The following is a 20390-nucleotide window of genomic DNA, read 5'->3' as shown; positions in this document are numbered from 1 at the left end:
GAGAAAAGAAAACAATTTTTAAATATTTTTTACCTCTCGTCTTCTGCAGTGATTATTATTTTAATAGCATCGCGATAATAATAATGTTCTATCAGCAGAAAATCAAATTGGATGGCGAAAGGTCACACGATATACGTTACGTAACTGAATACGCTGTAATGCGTTCAGACGCAGCAACAAAATGAGTTTACTCTCTCTCTCTCTCTCTCTTTCTCTCTGTCGCTCTTGCTCTGTCGCTCTCGCACTCCCATATTACTTCGATCGGTTAAAATTGGAGTCCGTTACAATGGATTAAATTAGAATTTACAATTTATGCCGAGGGGAACACCATCCCTCTCCGTAACCTAGGATAGTGTGTTCGAGAGACACGAACGAGCCAAAGGGTTGCGGAAAATTATCGTGTTGCGGTTACGCCGGTGGTTTTACGCACGCGAAACCACGCTAAAAATGTCTCTCCCGATCGCTAATATGTTTAACATCGATAACGAAGAGATTGCTATGTATGTATGTATATTTATATATGCTTATTTTTTTCTTTTTTCTTCTTCAATTTTGTCTCGAGAATAAATATAAAAAATCACTGTAACATAACATCTCGTATTTCTCTATACGTAGGTGGTTTTCTACTAAATCGTTCATTTATGTCAAAAGATAGTGTACAGAGGATATAACATAGAACGTAACAACATTTACATTCATATGACCACCATTTTTATTTTTTATGTATTTTTCTCTTTCTCTCTCTCTCTCTTTCTTTCCGCCGTTTTGTCCGTTCTTTCTTTCTCTTTTTGTCAGAAGCCAGCGTTACGATTTTATCACCGTAACGATTTGTTTATATTCGTCGGTGTTATCCGATGCTTTGGAAAAAAAAATAAAAAAAAAAAGACAAAGAGAGAGATAGAGAGAGAGAGAGAGAGAGAAAGAGGAAAAAATGTCGGACGAAAGGGGAATCGTTTATATTTCACATCGCATGACATAAATTCGCGCTGTCGTCATTCGGAACTGTCAGAACACATTCGGCCCCACTCGTCGTTTGACGACTCATCGAGATCATAACCATGCTTTGCTTTTGTGATTGTGAAAATACTTGCAAAAGTCAGCAGAGATATTCGATATGCGATGATTTTATTTATGTTTAGTACTACTTGTAGATAATGGTGGATGGACGAACATAATTTATTGAATTTTTCCATTCCGAAATAATAGAGTGGACATCAACAAATCGGAAAATATATTAAACAAAGGAAAATCATTTAGCGGAAGAAAGAACGAGAAAAAAAATTGAAACAAATGGAGAAAGAAAACGAAAAGTTTCTTTTAAAAATGCTCGAAATCCGAATCAAATTTCACGCTTCAAAGGGGCGCGAATAAAGAAGATTTTCCGACTCAGTATTAAAGTTCCAAGGTGCCAAGATGGAAAACTTTCTGTGGATGTTGAGAAAAGCCGTGTTCGCGAGAGCAAGGAACAACCGAGTGAACCGAGTGAAAAAGGAGAGAAGCAAAATGCTGAGCTTCTCGGTACGACGAAATATGAGAGAAAAAGAAAGCGATCTACCGTTCAATTCTACGTAGAATGTTTTCCTTTCATTTATGCTTCTTATATTTGTTTTTTCGAAAAAAAGAAAGAGAGAGAGAGAAAAATAAAAAAACTGTAATCTAAATGGAATCGAAAGTTTAGGATTAGAATCGTACGAAATATTGTAAATAATGAAATATTCGAGCATTTTTTTCAAATCAACAATTAAAACGATACTAGCAGGTCTCGGTTAATTAAGAAGCGCCAGAATGAAATATATGCGATCGTGCTTTATTTTATTTACATGTTAAACAATGAGAACTCGTAAAATTGAATTAAATTCTCTCTTACATTAGTTACTCTATTTCTAGTAGGTTGTTAAACTTCTTAAAGTTCTCTTAAAAAAAATATCTTCAATATCCTGAGTATATATTTGAGTAGTTTTACCAAAGAAACAGAAGACACAGGGATCACACGAAATTATACATCGCGAGTTGAAAAAGTCCAATAAAATTGCAAAGTATTCTCTAGCCAAAGTTTCGACAAAGGGAACAAAGCGATTCGTAAAGCGCGCACTTTAATTGCCGTTCCACATTTTCCGCAAAGTGGAACACTCGCTGGGTCGGGTGTCAAAGTAATTCATTACAATAACCACATAAAAGAGGAAGAGCCTTTGAGATTGATTCAATTCTCGTGATCGATCTCTTTTTTTATTTTATTTCATTTTATTTTATTTTGTTTTATTTCATTCCTTTTTTTTGTGTGATCATTTCTGACAAAAAGCAGAAGCGAGAAGAGAGAGAGAGAGAGAGAGAGAGAGAGAGAGAGGGGGGGGTGAGAGTTTGGGAGAAAGGGCGGAAAGAGGTCGATGCGATTGGCCCGCATCCAGAAATTGTTCGTCCAGAGGAAATCGTGCCGAACGACGCGGAGGTTGAAATTTATATCCCGCATAGTTTTCCGTGTCGAGCATACACGCGTCTCTAGGAATCGCGAATAGATAGATACGAAAAACGTAATGAAATAGACGATGCATTCAAAAAGAAAAAAAGAAAAAAAAAGGAAAAACGAAAAGAAACAATAACAACAACGATAACAAAACGTCACGTTATCCGTGTGATTACGTCGAAATATAAGATCGATAGATTTTCAATTTCATACTTTAATAGTTACTTTTTCTTATTTATTATTCCATACGTATAGAAACGAATCGAAACGATCCTCATTTCAGCGGATATCTAATCGAGCTCGTTAACTAGGTCACAATTTATGTAATACAGGTATATAGGGGTTTATCGCGTTGCACAGGACGTATTTCCAACAGCTTCTCACAGGTACATCGAGAGTAATAATAGCCAGGGAAGGGGAAGACAGAAGGGACAGGTTGAGGATGGTTCATGGACGAGGACCGGACCTCGTTGGTTGTATTACTCGAGAGATTTCCCAATCGAGTACGATGCACGTTGGCGTGTCATTAATTCGGATTACGTATTCGCGTGTGCTCGTCTCGCGAGCACCCTTCGTTTCGCTCGCGCCCTTACGAGAAGCCCTTGAGCGCGACCTCGCCACGACCTAGACCTTAATCCGTCTTTAAAGCGTACCTAACATCTTTCTGGCTTCAACTTTGCTCGTGGCAGGAGAGAAACGACAACGTTTTCTCGCGATTCATTAATCTTCTAAGTGTTGATATACGAAGAGTATAAAATTGTATAGATCGCTTCTAACGTTCATCACTTTTCAAATATATTAACGTTAACTTGATATAATCGTTAGTGTAAGGCAAAAACCTGTCACGCACGATATTATCTTTCTCTCTCTATTTTTTTTCTCTTTTTTTTCTTTCTTCGTTATTTTCTACATTCTCTTAAATCGTTTTATGGAATACCATGGAGAAACAAAGGATCATTTAAAACGTCTATGGCTTCCATTAAATTTCACGGTAGGCAGCATCTCGATAAAGAGAAAGTTCGAGACTCGAAAATTAATCTCTCGTATAATAATCGGATGAACTTAGCTTCCTTTTCGTGAACTACTTGCTAGAATGGCGAAGAGAGAAGGGGAAGAGAGGAACTTCCTGTAACGGCGTCTTTCCGCGGGGACCCACGACGAACTTTCGTCTTTGGAGATATGTCCTTGCCTCTTCTGAATGAACGCTATAGTATGCTGCCCATATAAACGGTAGACACCTAACTACGACCTTCATATGATATCCACCACGCTAGTCGAACTTCCCTAATCCGTGGATGCAATTTGGGATGGCATATTCTCTTCTTCTCTCTCTCTCTCTCTCTCTCTCTCTCTCTCTCTCTCTCTCTCTCTTGTGCTCTTCAAGGCCTGTAACTTTGTAACTTGCATAGCAAGTTGACCGTAAGGTTACTAGGCTCCTGATTCTCGCGAAGACAAACGGCAACTTTGTCTTTATCTTTGTCTGTGTAAGCAAGCCTATGAAAGAGATAGATAGATAGATAGGTAGATAGATAGATAGATAGATGAGTAGATATATGTAAGTTTTTCGAGATAAATTCATATCCAAGCAAATTCGATCTACGGTATATTGTGATAAATTTAATATAGATCAACAAAACCGGAATATATGAAATAATAATTTAAATTAAACGGAATCATTCGAAAACATAAGGAGTCACTTCCATCGAGGCTTAATAAACGTAAATCTCACGCTACGGTGTAATGCAGAAGCATATATCATTCGTTATCGGTAGCACGTCGGATATATACACACATTATGTATAGTGTACACGTGCCATGTATGAGAGAGACCGTGCAAGATATTACACGTTATGATTACGATCAGGGAAAATACACGATACCTGCATCAGAATTTATTATTTTTATCGTTGTAACACCTCACCAGAAAAATTACAATTTCGATTATTTCCGAATATTTGTTTTATCTTTTCTCTAACTTATTTTTCTTATCCTAGGACGATAGTATCACTTTGTCTCTTTTATTCGAATATATGTACGATTAAAGTTAAGTTGTTTCTTAAGTCAAAGAGAAAGAGAGAAAGAGAGAGAGAGAGAGAGAACAAGTCAAATGTGTATGGCATTAATAACGACTAGTTTTACATGTCGCACACGTTCCAAACTCCCAAAGACGAGTACAATCTAATAACTAAACGAACAGTAACATCTACAAAACTGAAATTCAGTAACACAAAAGTCCTCTTAATTGAATCCTATATTCCCATTAATTATAACGTTTTATATAATATCATTTTCGTTGATAAATCAACTCTGAAAACAGAAGAAATAAGAAAAAACAATAGTATATTTGATCTTTAAGAAAGCCAAAATTCATGTAAGCTCATGTAAGAAGATTAAAAGAATAGAGAAAGGAAAAAAGAGCATATATCGTCTGGATTAACACATTAGTATGATAAGTAGATTTAATATCATCTTTGCCTAAATTCATAAGCTGCAGCGAAATATGGAGACACAGAGATAGCTAGAGAGAAAGAGAGAAACAGAGAGACAGAAAGAGAAAGAGAGAAAGATGGATACCGTCGCGAATATTCGAAACGTACGAGCACTCGTGTCGACATAGGCGCTTTTCGTATATATACACGTAATTCATTGTAAATTTATACAATTAACCCCAGTGAACCGTTGTTCCAGCCAATACTACGTGCTCCGTCAGTTTTCGCGATGCCTTCGTCGTAACCTCTAGTCCTGGATTCTCCCTTCTCTCGTAAACTCCCTTTTCAATGCTTCGCCAAGCAACCTACACTACAATATCTACCACTACTACTACTACTCTGATCTAAAACCTGACCTCAGTTAACCTGAACTCCTTAAACACGCTTGCTATCGTATCGTCCCACATAGGATTTCACTTTTGAAACTATACGAAACCTTGCAATCTTCTCTGTCTCTCTATCTTTGTATCTGTCTTGATACGTTATCTTTGATACAAAAGTCAACGAATTGGAGCAAAAGAGATGACGAAAAGTTGAAAATTGTTCTTCTATCTTCGTCTACTCTCTGTCTACCTATCCTTCTCTTTTTCACTCTCTCTCTCTCTATCTATCTATCTCTATCTTTAGCATCTCCATTTTCCTTCCTTGTTTCTCAGAAACGTCTCTCTCATTATAACAAGACGAGCGACGAGTAATTAGAAGTCCCGCCTCTACAGTGATATCGAATCGTAACCGGTAATGTTTTGTCAAAAGGCACGAAAGGGTATGAATAAGTAAGAGAGAGAGAGAGAGAAAGAGATGAGAAGAATCGTGTCGAGATAGTCTTCGTTATGCATAATTTGTTAGATATCAACGACCATTGTTCCCTCGTTCAGTCTACGTCGCGTTTTCTTCCTGACATTCTCAACGAGCTTCGTTTAACTTGAGAAAAGAAAAAAAGAAGAGAGATAGACAGAAATGGAATACCAGTCCCGTACTCGTTTATCTTGATGTGTACGAATTAAATGAAAGAAGAATCGTAAGTAAGCCGGATTCGAAATGGATCCTGGTTTTCCTGGCAGAGTAACAAATTGCGTAAGATACTAGTGATCTTTCTCTTTCTCTCTCTTTTTATTTCTCTCTCTCTCTCTCTCTCTCTCTCTCTCTCTCTCTCTCTCTCTATCTTTTTCTTACTTGGCAACTGCAACGATGCAAGAATTTGTCTGATCTTCCAATAGTAATGTCTTTGGCTAGACGTCGATATTGTTATCGTTTCACGTTGTTCAGCAAGATTTTTGTCTTTTGGAAAGATTCGAGGAAGCTTTCGTAAACGATGCTTCTCCCTTTTAAATTCCCTTCGATAGTCCATACGCACGCAGCTTTCTTCCTCACTATGGATTGGTACCGTTTAACGAACGTGTTCTCTCAAAAAGGTATTCCTTTCGACGAAGCACGCACGAATAAAAGAGAGAGAGAGAGAGAGAGAAAGGGATGGGTGAGGGAAAGAGAAAGGAAGAAAGGAGTGAGGCTTTTCGTTCGATAGAAAACCGTGGAATAATAGAAAGAAAATGGAATCGAAAGAGGAGAAAGCATTTTGTAGTAAAGGAGATTCTTACTCTCGTGGCGACGACATCTACGACGAGTTGAATGAAGAGAAGGCACGTTAAAAAGTGAAGGATGGGGTAGGTGGTAGTGATGGTGGAGGAGAAAGAGGAGAAAGAGGAGAAAGAGGAGAAGGAGGAGGAGGAGGAGGAGGATAGAACCAGATAGAAACGTATTTCTCACTCCGTCAAATATTTCTCAGAAACGTGTATTCCTCGATGTATTACGACTCCTATCCAGCGACATCGTACCGAAATCTCTCACTTCTCGCTTCCTTTTCATTTATTTATTTTCCTCGAAATATTTCCCGACATATTTTTGCTTAAAATCTCAAATGGAATCATTGAAAATGACGTTCTCGTTATCAGATTGACGAGAACGAAATGATTTCGTTCGAATAATTCATCGGGCAAGAAACACTGATACGGTTTAAAGATAATTTCCAGACCTCGCAGGGAAAGAAGATTCGATCTCGATAGAATAAAAAAAAGAAACGGAAGAAAAAAAAGAAAAAAACGAGAAAAATATTTTCTACTCAAAAGTTCGCGTGTACTATAGTATTTCGAAGAAACCAACATGAGATGAACGTAGATATCGAGTCTATCGAACGTACTTACTTACTAAGACTTTACGACTACGTACGAGGCCACTATCTCTTAGTTTCAATCCAATTCAACCCCTTTTCGCAAAAGTGAAGGATTTAGAGCTAAGCTTGAGAGAAAGAGAGAGAGAGAGAGAGAGAGAGAGAGAGAGAGAGAGAGAAAGAGAAAGAGAAAGAGAAAGAGAGAGAGAGAGAGATAAAGGATAGAGCTAGTGGCATTGCGTGACTCTAACGACAATTCAAGTTAGCATAATTGAATTTTCGTTAGACGGACCAAACGTGGTGGTTAACAATTGGAATACGGATATCCAGGGATATACATATATGTATGACGAAACCCACGAAGGATCGTACAACGTATGTCCACTACCAAATATTATATTAGCTGCAACAAAACCATTACTAATATCATATCCTCAAACGTTACCGTGTTTTCCAGTTCAAATATACAGAAATCGAGAGAACGTTCGTTGTTTTTCCTCTCTACCGAAACTTTTCACATAATTCTATCGAGAGGGGAAGCACAAATCGTTATTAATGGAACAACTTTGTACCCGATGGAGAAGACTTTTCAATAAGTAAGTTAATTCCCCCTTCGTAAAAAGTTATGGTCTTTCTCTTTTAGAAAATCGATTACGGCCGGTGATATCGACGGTCGAACCAAGCGATCCTCGTATTTTTCTATTAATATCAGTCACATTAAATAGTTGATTAGACAGAACAGTGAGGTTGATTGAAACATCACCTTGACTCGTAGCAGCCGCTATGCAATTGCTTGTAATGGATCATAACAATCTTGAAAAAGGATAGACACGTAGGAGTTCTCGTTACTTGTTCTCCTGAGCGTAAAGCGAAAGAGATAGAAAAAAGATAGAGATGGAGATAGGATAGAGAGTGAACGAAAAAAAAAATAGAAAATCGAGACGATTTCCTGTCTCGCTGTTCGTCGCAGATAGAAGGACACCTGGGGCCTCTCGTTACACATTCAACGGACCGCAAAAGTATCCGCTCGCAGATTGGATTTTCCATACGACGAATGTATATGTCTCTCTCTCTCTCTCTCTCTCTCTCTCTCTCTCTCTCTCTCTCTCTCTTCTACATAGACTCGAAGCAGTTCATCGAAGCATGGACCAAAGAAAGAGAGGAGAAAGAGGGATGCTGTGACCCTTCTGGCAGAGTAAAAGAGGGTAAAAAATGACGACCGACAGAAAGGAGAACCGTAGAAAATTTAACCATGCTTCCCTTGCTCTCTCTCTCTCTCTCTCTCTCTCTCTCTCTCTCTCTCTCTCTCTCTCTCACTATCTATCTATCTATCTATCTATCTATCTATCTATCTATCTTTTACCTACTACTTCATACTATTCACTTTTTCATACTTCATGAATCAACTAAGAACGTCTTACAATTTTCGATTTTTCACTGGAAGATATCTGTGATACTATAGCTCGATTGCTTTTATCGATTTTTAGCGACAACACATGCGAGTCCCTGATGATAATAATTCCTTTAAAAATGATCCTTATAATCCTACCGATCTCGTATTTCGAATTTCTGTCTTTTCACACGTATAAATTATTACATTTTGTAACGCCGATTATAACGATTTGTCACGTTTGCATGTGTACTTTTGTAAAAGCAGAACTTTAATCCTATTGGTAAATAATATCGAAATTGGTAACGATTGACGATGACAAACGTAAAATATTCAGAGAGCTCGAAACATTGAGTTCGAAGGTGACTGCAAATTTGGATCATACCGAATGCGATAACAATTTATGTACACTCTGCCTAGCGAACCGTTCCGTTCATAAAGGCAGCAGGCACTTTTCCTCTCATACGGGCTATCGCGTTTCCGCAGGACTGAACGAAGCCACCTTAATACCGCCATAACGAAACGTCAATCGTGACTCACAGCCGCGGCTAATGCGATATACGTTAAAGCGTACGTACGAAAATAAGTGTAAACAGACAGACAGAAAGAGTGAAGAAAGAGAGAGAGAGAGAGAGAGAGAGAGAGAGAGATAGAGAGAAGGAGAACATATACGTACGTGTGTGTTAAATCTAGTTAAACGTTTCCGATAGGATTGTCGTTTAGCAGCCGAGTGCAAAAGAGAGTCCATTATTGTGAAGGAAAGTCTGGCTAGGCGAAGATAAGTCGATGTCTCGAAGAAAGTCGAGCATCCAGTTTACTTTTCACGAATTTCTTCTCTCGATCGTCCCTCAGAATTTTCACGCCTGGTCACGCGGAAAACTCTCCAAAGCTTTACTCCACCTTCTCCATTTTCCTTCTTCCAATTAATCGAGCGGCAATCGAAGGATTTATGATTTCGTTGCATCGAAGCGTGAGTGGAACTCGAAAACGATATCCCGAGAGAGAGAGAGAGAGAGAGAGAGAGAGAGAGAGAGAGAGAGAGAGAGAGAGAACGATAAAAATAATATTCTACTTTGGACGAAGGAATTGCGCTCCTTTTCCTCTTTTCTTTTTTTTTTTCTTTCGTCGGTGGTAAATAATAAATCGTGGATATATTTTTCTTTCGTGAGTGACTTTAATCAAACAGCGTAACATTATTTGATTCGTACACAGTAACGAATGATTTTATCGTAAAGGGATATCCATCGATCGTTACATCGTCCGCGAGAGAGTAATATACATATTAGATATCTCGTAGCCTAAGGCTTTAACAAAGTATATTTTCATTGCATATCGAAGTACGTATCGAAGTACGTATTCGTCAAGAATTCATTCGACTTAATAACGATGATTTACATAAGCAGATAAAAAGAATCAAAATTTCATCTGGCTTTTCTCATTTCCAGAGTTCTAAAATATTTTCGCTCTTTTAAAACGATTCCAAGTGACGCGAAGTAATCAGCGACACGGAATTTATTTCGACAAGGTTGTTGACTCCGAGAAGCAAAAAAAAATGGAGAAAGAAGAAATGGATCCAAGGACGACGGTGAAAAAGCCGCAGTAGGGTGCGTAAAGTTCAGTGGGTCAAACGATAAATCCTCGACGAAGAGGATATGTGAGTAAGACAAAGAGAAAGGGAGAAAAAGAGAGAGAGAGAGTATATATACATGCACACACACATACATATATGTATATATATGGTAGACCGATCGTAAACGGAGCGTGTAACGCTGCTAAAATCGTCGCATATCCGCTTCGGATTTACACGAAACCAGTGAATTTCTCGAGGACGCGCTAAGCGGCTGGATTAACGATTAACGATCCCCTCATTTACTCCTCCGTTCCACGAAATAGATCTAGAGAGAGAAAGAGAAGAAGAGAAAGAGAAGGTTCCTTCGATAATGGATGAAACGTATGCAGGTATCGAAAAGTTGGTAATATCGTACGATCGAAAATATAGGAAGCATCTACGCGCTTTTCTCGTGTCACCATCGATATCCGCAGTGCCGTTGTTGGCTACTCTCCAAAATCCCGGAGGTCCCACGCGCGTTCTCTCTCTCTCTCTCTCTCTCTCTCTCTCTCTCTCTCTCTCTCTCTCTCTCTCTCTCTCTCTCTCTCTTCTCCTTCTTTCTTGCTGTCTCTATCTCTCTACCTAGCACTTCGTAAATTGGGGTTACCCGAGCATTCCCTTCTGACGCATCTTCTCTGTCTCTTTTTATCATCTTAATCATTTCTTTTCTGTAATTTCTTATTTTTCTCCACCGTATCATTTTTATTATTTATCCACTTCGTCCTTAATCGTTCGTAATATTCTCCCAAATTTATTGTATTTTTATGCGAAATTCGTTTCTTTCTTTCTTTTTTTTTTTTTTTATTTCTTCTTATTATTGTTATCCACGTGACATTAGTTTAGAGGATTAACGATATTCGGATGAATAAAATCTGGAATAAAATCGAGATCGAGTGTCCTTTTAAATTTTGACGAGACTTTCCAACGATCTAGACAATTCCCACGAGAGAGAAAGAGAAAGAAAGAGAAATAAAAAAGAAAGGAAAAAACACTGTCTCTTTTTTCGACCTTCCTTCCTGCCTTCCATAAACCAACGCGTCTTTCCTTTATCGGAATGGGATTTTCCCTAGGATTTATGAAGCTGGTTGGATGAAAACTATCCATCTCTTCGAAGCCCGACAAACGCACCTAACGCGATAACGTCCTGCGGATAGTCCCGCGTTTATCTTTCGACGTTCGATTGCTTTCTGTCATCGTCATCTTCGATGTCACCATGAGACATCGAGCTTTTTTCTGATTTTGTTTGTTCTCCTTCTCGATCGAAAGAAAAATTCCATTTGTTTGTTTACCTCAAGATGAATAGAAATAAGAGAAAAGGCAAATGGAAAAAGTAAAGAATTTCGAAATACCGATCTCTTTCGAACTTAAACAAAATGTTTCATTGAGGATTGCTTTAACGAATATTGAAAGCTCGCTTGCTTTGTGCATATAAAATTTCTGGATTACTGGATATTATATTAGGGATCTTAATGAGCACCTGCATTGAAAAGTACAACTTTCACGAGTAAATTCGAGTATCTCTCTTTCTCTCTCTCTCTCTCTCTCTCTCTCTCTCTCTCTCTCTCTTCCATTCTTTTTCTTTTATATTTCATCGCAAGCATTTCATAACAAGACGCAAAAATCTGTTGATCATTCATGGTATTCTACTTCTCCTCATTTCCTCGAAATTCTAAGAACAATTTAATAAATTTAGCTCTTTAGCTGTACTCCATCTTTTCATTCGAAAATTCATCGTAAATTCAACTCCATTCGTCTTTTGTTTCGAATACGTATAAAAGTAGAAAATTTCTTAATTTTTTGTGGAATAAAATTCTCCGATGGAAATGATATTAATAAAATTAAGGGATAATTTCTAGGACGAATCTAACGATGTAAATAGTGAATACTTCGTGTCGATTAAAATCGATATCATTCGTGGCCCATTGTGAAAAGGATATGCTTGTAGAATATACCTAGATATACCTTCTATCATATACGATTACAAGTGTGCGTCCAGCTCGAGAACTGTGTTTCTCCTTATTTTCTTCGGTGCACGCTATGAAAAGTACGAATTCTTTCTTATCGCGTTTCTTTTCTTCCAACAACTTCTTTCTTCGATGTCTCGATGTTTCACCCACTTCTTTTGGGACGTAATTTCCATATCTCTCGTATCCATCTTTTTTCTTCTCGCGTTCTGTACCTATATCATGTATACATGTATATAAGTATAATACTTATCTATGTATGCGTTGAATACATCTCGACGATAGCGTAAACGAGTCATCTCGTTATTTCTAGTGCCTTTGTCTCCTTCAAATCTAGAATAGAAAATCTAGAATTCTCTTGAAAAAAAGCGTACGAAATTTCGTTCGAGTCAACGTGCAAGATCGTGCTGTAAATTAGTGTAATTTTTTGGAAAGGGAGAAAAAAAGTGGCGGACGTTATATTGTCCTAGTGAGAAGAGAATTGTTCAAAGGGAGAAAGAAAGAATGTACCAACGTAAAACAAAAGATGCGTATTCCATCGATTTATCGTGAACAAAGCTATTGAAACTGGACGAACGAAAGAGGAGATGGGGAGAGTTGTGCATCGAATTCGAGGAAAATTCGACGGCCATCCGCGTTTCATAATGCGACGAAATGGAAAGAATATTTTGGCCCGGTGGAATCGATTTAATGCGCTTCGAAACGATCTACGATTCGTTCTAACGGAACGACGGATAATAGGATTTCTGATAAGCGTCGATATATTATCGGGCAACCGGTCAAATCCACGCTTTATTGAACGAAAACGTGCGGATTTGAAAGTGGTAAGAGAAGAGAAGTCGAGGAACTCTTTGGAATCATTCTTTTTTCTCCATTATTTTAGTTCCATTTTACATTTTTCATTTCCTCGGTACGTCATGGTTAAAAACGTCGTAATAATTCGATATACATGGATAAAACTGGAACATTTCGCAAAGGGAGCTTAAGACGTCATTAATTTGTGGTCAACCTGCTAAATGACAAGTATGTAACAGAATGGACCGACTGGTCTACCAATTAAACCTTTCTAATCTCGATCGTCGCGGTTCCCGCCGAATTCCACTTAAGCCGGAGCGGACCTCAAACTGGTCCTTTCTAATCCCTGTTATCGTGTTAGTGCAGCGTATCCGTTCTCGACGAAATTATATGGAAATTCATAGCATCATTGTAAAACTAAACTCATTAATAAATTTTGACGTAACAACGGTAAGGACCGTCATTGTTACGTAAGATCCCTCAATGATAAAGTTTGATATGAAAGAAGAAAAAAAAAAAGAAGGTAAAAGTACAAGAGTTTCATTATCATTCGTCCCATATAAAATATTAGTTTCGATCGACGAAAGAATATCCAATGGGAATTAAAAACCTAACTGAAATAATTAATCGAGCGAAAGGATAATTAATCAAGCGTAACAAATCGAAGGATTCCGTTCAAAAACAGAATCGGTTCAAAACAGTTGTCGACGACAGTCATCGCAAAGATAACGAGGAAGGAAATGAAAAAGAAAAATGATCCTTTCCTTAGGGACAGATAACGAAATACCAAAGACTTTGTTCCTCGAGCAACACAAAATAAAGAAAATCGCCGAACTCATTCGTAGTTACTTCCTCGGTCAGTAATTATGAATCCGCATCGCGGTAGGTAATTTACTTCGCGATAATTACTTGCCAGTCGACACGGTGCGCCGTAATTTTCGCTGGCAGACACAACGCACCCCTTCCATGTTTCGCCTACCCTTTACCAGTTCTCCCTCGCTACGGCACAACGTCAGCCGTCTACGTTAACTGTAACTCTCAGCTTGCACTACTACCATCACCATCACCCACCACCTTCTGTCTAGAGATTTATTCCACGGCTTGCATTCGGTGCATAACGTATGCGGCTCTTAAACTCGATTTCCAAACGTGCTACGTCGAAACGAAACTGGTGCTCCGAGCAAATGCCCAATATCCGTTTCGTTCGTATCGTTTTTGTTTGTCCTCGTTTCTTTTTTTATCTTTTCTTTCCTCCTCCTCTCTCTCTGTTTTCTCTTTCTATCTCTCTCTCTCTCTCTCTCTCTCTCTCTCTCCCTGTCTCTTTCAAAATAATCGTCTTCTCTATAAATTCACAGTGAATGTAATATACGAACATAGCTTACTTTGATCAACGGTGTATCATTTTCACATTTCATTCGATTTATTTGTGTAAATTAATCTCGTTAATAATGAAATGATATTCCGATATTTCTCCGAGATAATTAAGCTTTGCTGATAATTAAAAGATCCGATACGTGACCACGTATGTACGAATAAGAGAGCTGACTTTTTCAGGATAATCCCTGAAAAAAAAATGGCTGACGGGAGAAAGGAAGGAGATGATTGGAGTGCCCATTTCTATGAGTTTTCTAGCGCGTAAAAGTACTTTGGACGATCATAAGAGAAGGAGGGTGTATATAAGAGTGGTCTTTTTCGTTGCTCGTGCTGTGATCACGGATATATATTCCATTTTCGTCTTTCGTTACTCGTCCGAGCGTGACGGAGACTTTGTGGTCACAAGAGTCTGGCTAAGTACGTTTGATTGTAAGCTGCCTGGCCAGGTTTAAGGCTGATTTACGGTGAAATGGTCGTACCATGGTGGTTTGAGTACACGTGAGCTGACTATGTTTAGGTCCCATTCTGAAAGTGTTAAGCCACACTGGCGTTAAACCACCTTTTCTCTCTCTCTCTCTCTCTCTCTTTCTTTTCTCTCTCTTTCTCTCTTTCTTTCTTTCTTTCTTCCTCTCTTTCTTCTCTTCATTCCTATTGTAGATGGAAAGAATCTTATCGACGTGTACGTGCGGAAATACCACGACTTTTTTTTCTACCTTCTCTCTTGGGTTGTACTCTGTGATGGAATCGAACGGTTGGACGATCTCCTCGAATGAGAGAACAATAAGAAGCAAGAATGAAAGAGAGAGAGAAGGAGAGAGTACATCGACGGAGGAGAAAAAGGAGAAGCCGAGACAATTAGACGAACGATCGAACTCTCTCTTTAAGGGGCTCATCCCGATACGACGTGAACAAGCACGGCCGCTGGATGCTTGGGGGGTATTCGATTTGTCGCTGAACGTGAAATTAAATGACCTCGATGCTCGTGAAGGAGTCAAGCAAATAGGGAAAAGAAGAAGAGGGAGGAGAAAAAAAACCTGAAGAAAACAATCCTGTTGGAGAAAATCGTGTGGGCGACGAAGCAGCTAAGAATCTTTCTCTCTCTCTCTCACTCTCACTCACTCACTCTTCTTTTTTCCTTTCTTTGGTATACCACTTGTACCTTTTCTTATACTACGTCTTACTACTTTCGTTAGGGAAAGACCTAGGGAAAATATCATTACGACCAGATTATTCTTATTTTTCTTTCATAAATTCAAATGGGAAAAAAAAACAGAGAAAATTTCGTAATAATTCGAAAAGAAAATCAATCTCGATATATCGAGGGTAACACCGATATCATACCAGAAATACGATAATAATATCGTTGATGTTTAAGGATAATGGAGGAAGGAAACTACAATTTGGGATGCTGTGTTATAGAATATACATTCTCGTAGAATACACGATAGCTGTTATATCCAATAGCAGGTACAGCCTTATCTACTGCCATACGTTTCAGTCAGGCTCTGTTCACTCTCATAGGAGTCTCGTAGATCGTCCTTCGTCACTAATTTGTCGATAATAATGATCCCCAACAATGTGACTTTACGAGCGTTCAAACACGCTGTTGTTGGTTTGGAAAATCGAAGACAATCGTTTCCACTTTGTATCTCGTAGCAAGTAAAATAGAATAAAAGAGAGATAGACATACAAGAAAAAAAAAAAGATAGAGAAGGGTCGTAAGTGATTCGATATATTGTACAGTTCGATTTCTTTCTTTCAAAGTAGGACAAAAATTTTTCTCTAAAGAAGGCTTCTCCATATCTTTCGTTTTTACTCCCTCTCTCTCTCTCTCTCTTTTTTCTCTTATTGCTGGGGAATGCCAAGAACGTCATCGGTATGGAATCTCTCAGACCACGAGAAAAAGAGTAGTAGGCAGAGTCACGGTAGAGTATATAGGAACTGACAATTAAGCAGGAACGGAATAGGAGTGGAATAAACGATGAGTGGGTTGAATGAGAAAGACAGAGAGAAGTGAGGAAAGAAGATGGAAGCTACGAGTGGATGCGACGATCTGGATTCAGACCCGTCGAAGGCTCGCACTATAAAGTTGCTCTTAAAGTATTCCCATATCGCTGGAAGAGCCAGCTTCGGTATGCCAATATAGTGCCAGCACACCCTTTGTCATCGTTCTCATTCCCGAACGTGCATCGCTGGCAACTCCATCCCTAACCCTCGTTCTCCTTCATCCAAGAAAAAGAGAGAGAGAGAGAGAGAGAGAGAGAGAGAACATATTCCATCGTCATCGATGAAGAGACCCGACGATGACCCCACCCTATCGACCTCATGTATGGTGGTATGTCCTCTACGTGCCAATGCAGATAATTGACCAGCGTCAACGATCATCAATCGAATCATAATATTCACCGTAATTTCTACGTGTGATCTCGGAGGATCTAACTCAAACAATCTGTTCTAATTTTCGAGAATCCATAATTGGATTTAAGGAATATTATCGATCTAAACTTTCTATTTGATCGCTACTCCATTCGCAAAGATAGTACCATTTCTGTTGAGAGTTTCTAACCCAGAGCAAGAATTATCAAGACCATATCGTTCGAGAGCGTCGTCGGCTTGTCGCCGTTAGCGACTGTAATTATGGGAATAGTTTCGTTCCTATTTCACATACAATTAACCCAGACTAAGTTGGAACGTAGCAACAATGGCTGGCCTCGCTCGGGACATTGGGTTCGATATCAACGAGCCGTTAAACAGCTTCTATGCCGAGTCATAAGTTAGACAGGATCTTAACGAAAGTAAAGAGAGTACACCAAATGAAGACGTTCGTTTATTTGTTTATACGATAAACCTACATTTACATAATAGATTGAATTTTGTAAATTATGATTTGGAAATTACTAACGAAGGCATGCATTTTCTCGCTTTCCTATGTCCGACTCGTTGTCTTATGACATACGAATAATGAAATAGAGTGGTCCGAGACACGAAAGGATACGGAAATGCAACCACGTTGGGTTACACGAGAAACCGGATTTTGAAACGTCGGAATAACATACGTATCTGTTGGAATAGCTTGGTTATACATATGTACATATACATATATCTATGTGTGTGTGTATGTGCGTGTATCTATCTGTTATAAGCATACCTATACATATAAACAGATAGCATAGCGTTAGATTCTACGTTCAAATCGTTCGTCATAACTCATGAGATCTTGACGGTTTATCCTGTGGCCGCTCGTTTACCGTTCATGCGAACTGGATGCGTTCTGGAATATACCCCCAGGAGGCTTTTATCCGGTATGTGGAAAAGCGAGAGAACCACGAGACACTCTGAAATTTGACGTCTTTCTTCATCGTACGAACGTTCGATGGTTAACCAGTATAGCTTCTCCTCCAATTCTCTATCCTTTATTAAATCGTTTGAAATTTCTATGTACATTACGTTAAAATTGTACATTTTCAGACGTTAGCACGACTCTCGGATTACTTTAACTAAATTAATTTCACTTTCCTGTTCGAATTTATGTCTATCAAAAAATATCTAATACCATTTGTTTCTTAATTAACACTATGTATCTTTATTAATAAAAATGTACACGTTTATATTGTTTATCGACAAATTATATAAATGAAAATTATAGACGACCATATCAGATATCGCATCTTACGTAAATAAGTAAATAGATATGTACGAGTGCAAAGTAGTTTTCCAAGTTACAGTGATAAGTCCGTTTATATGGTTAGACGTCGAGCTTAAGTAGTTCGTGTACATAAGTAGAAACGAGCGGAACTTGTGCGTATACGTCATCGTGATAACAAGTTCTGGATATTACCTGAAGCGTGACGAACAATAACAGACCGATCGTTTGAACCAATACAGTCCAACGAAATCAAACAGCACTAAGCCATTGTTTGACGAACGCAAAATCAGTGCAGACGAATCGTGCAAATGTTGGTAACTACGTACGTACATACGTACGTATGTATATACATATACATATACATATACATATATATGTATATATATATATATTTCTATATACGTATGTTCAGTTTAGAATACAACTCTACCTCGTATCAGTTTACAAGGACCTAAAAGGATCACACGTGGTTTCTCAGTAAGAATCATACGTCTACTATAGTAAAGTTCATTAGGAAACAGGCGTTAACTACGGAGTTGTCAAATGTCCAAATCCTTTGTTACCATCTCAGCGATATTTAAACCGAAAATCTTGAGTTGTCTTATCTCCTCCGAGTATAATTACTCGTCTAACAAACTACAAAGTTTACTTGCTGAGAAGATGGGGTTAAAATAAGGGGTTAATGGAAAGAAAGTTTGTACGATAGAACGGTAAACCGTACGGGTTTTCATTGTATACAAAATATATCAAACTAAATGTAACAGTCAACGTGTCAAAGCTAAAGTAGTTAATTGTATGAAAAAGAGAGAGAGAGAGATAGAGAAATGGAGAAAGATAGAGAGAGTATATTTCTCGCTTGTTACATCAAATTTCAGATCGAAACGAAGAAGAGGCCGTATTTGAATTAGCAGTTGTATCGCGTTAAGTTAGATCGTCGAACGGACAACATCTGTTACCAATTGCGAAACACGTACACCTGCTGCATGATCGCTCGAACATGTCGTATACACGTGAGCTCAGCAACGTGTATATACATACGTACAAGCAGTCAATGTACGTATACGAGCAATAAGGAGAAACACATCCGAGAAGGACGAATACGGAAACTCGTTTCATTCATTCTATGTTAAACATCGCGAAGGTTACACTGTCCAGAACATGCTCAACGGCTTTCGAAAGTTTGACTTTCTAGACAATGAAAGGACGAGGATTCAGACGACTCTAGCAAACTCGTCACGTTAGGTCACTGCCTGTTCGCTCAACGAACCAGTACAGAAAGAGCTTTACATTGTTACAACGACTGTTAAACTAATCTTATACAAATCCTCAAATATATCCAATATCTTTTATATAACTTTTTTCAAGATGTAAGAGAATTCATTGTTATATCTTTCGTATATCAGACTTCTCTTATCAAGAAGAATGGTTAAAATATCTTTCAATCGTCACGAAAGAACTTTTGCTTAATGTTTTTAAATAACATTTGTCAAATTTACACGAGATTTATTCAACGAGCTCTTGTATTTATCGGACAAACGACAAATACCATTTTTCCTTTTTCCCTCTTACAATTTTTCCTGATTAAACATTCGTCGAATCAAATGATATAGCTGAAAAGAACGTTTGCAGGAACTTTCGTTAGATTTTCTAGCGCGTAGAATCATCGAGAAGTCGGATATGTTAAAAAGTCAATTGCGATTACTCAATTTTTTCTCTGACATCCATTTGTCGCGAGTAATCAATCAATTTGAAACATGACGGAATAGTAAGCCTCGTAAATTCTCAACAGTACTCAAAGAACAAATTCGCGTCGATAAATTTCTTAGGCTTCCTCGTAGCTGTAGTAACAAATGTTTATGGGCGATATTACAGTAACGGGAGTGAGAGAGAGAGAGAGAGAGAGAGAGAGAGAGAAACAGAAACAGAATGAGAAGGAGAGAAAGATAGAAAGAGAGAAAGAGAAAGAGAAAGAGAATGGCGGGAAAGGCATGAGAGTTTCGGAGTCGAAGGCTTGGGACACAAGGTATTCGTGACTGATGCATGGAAAGGGTTGATAAATCGGTCGAAACTCATTGCTGCTTCCTAGATAAAGGGTGTAGGTGATATATATATATATATATATATATATATATATGTATGTATGTATGTATGTATGTATGTTTACTACTCTCGTGTCTACTGTGACGTGGACAGAAAGATCGACAGAGACAGACAAATGTGAACGACAGGAGTACGAGCTAGACTCAATCGTTGGGAACAAGAGAAGGACATACAATGAATCTAGAGAGACGACGATGATTAGAAATGAAATGAGGGAGAGTAAGGTCGAACAACCACGATAGCATACTGTCAAGCTAGCAAGAGGGTTATATAGGACGCGTGCAATAATGCCGAGTACATCCAACAAAAATATAACAACATCTGAGAGAGAGAGAGATAGAGAGAGAAGGCAAGGCCCTTTCAATGAACCTTCGGCTTTGATAGCTTGCGATCGACCT

The 20390-nt window shown here is 38.4% G+C and overlaps 1 protein-coding gene across 3 annotated transcripts in view; it reads left to right on the top strand.

The window, feature by feature from the left end:
• LOC127072625 (complexin) overlaps positions 1–20390 on the top strand; it is a 244930-nt gene that overhangs the window by 163436 nt on the left and 61104 nt on the right. The window lies entirely within an intron of this gene.

The sequence above is a fragment of the Vespula vulgaris genome, chromosome 2 (genome assembly GCF_905475345.1).
Source record: "Vespula vulgaris chromosome 2, iyVesVulg1.1, whole genome shotgun sequence".
Taxonomy (NCBI): Eukaryota; Metazoa; Arthropoda; class Insecta; order Hymenoptera; family Vespidae; genus Vespula; species Vespula vulgaris.
The sequence above is the reverse complement of the archived record's forward strand: the minus strand, read 5'-3'. Positions and strand labels throughout refer to the sequence as shown.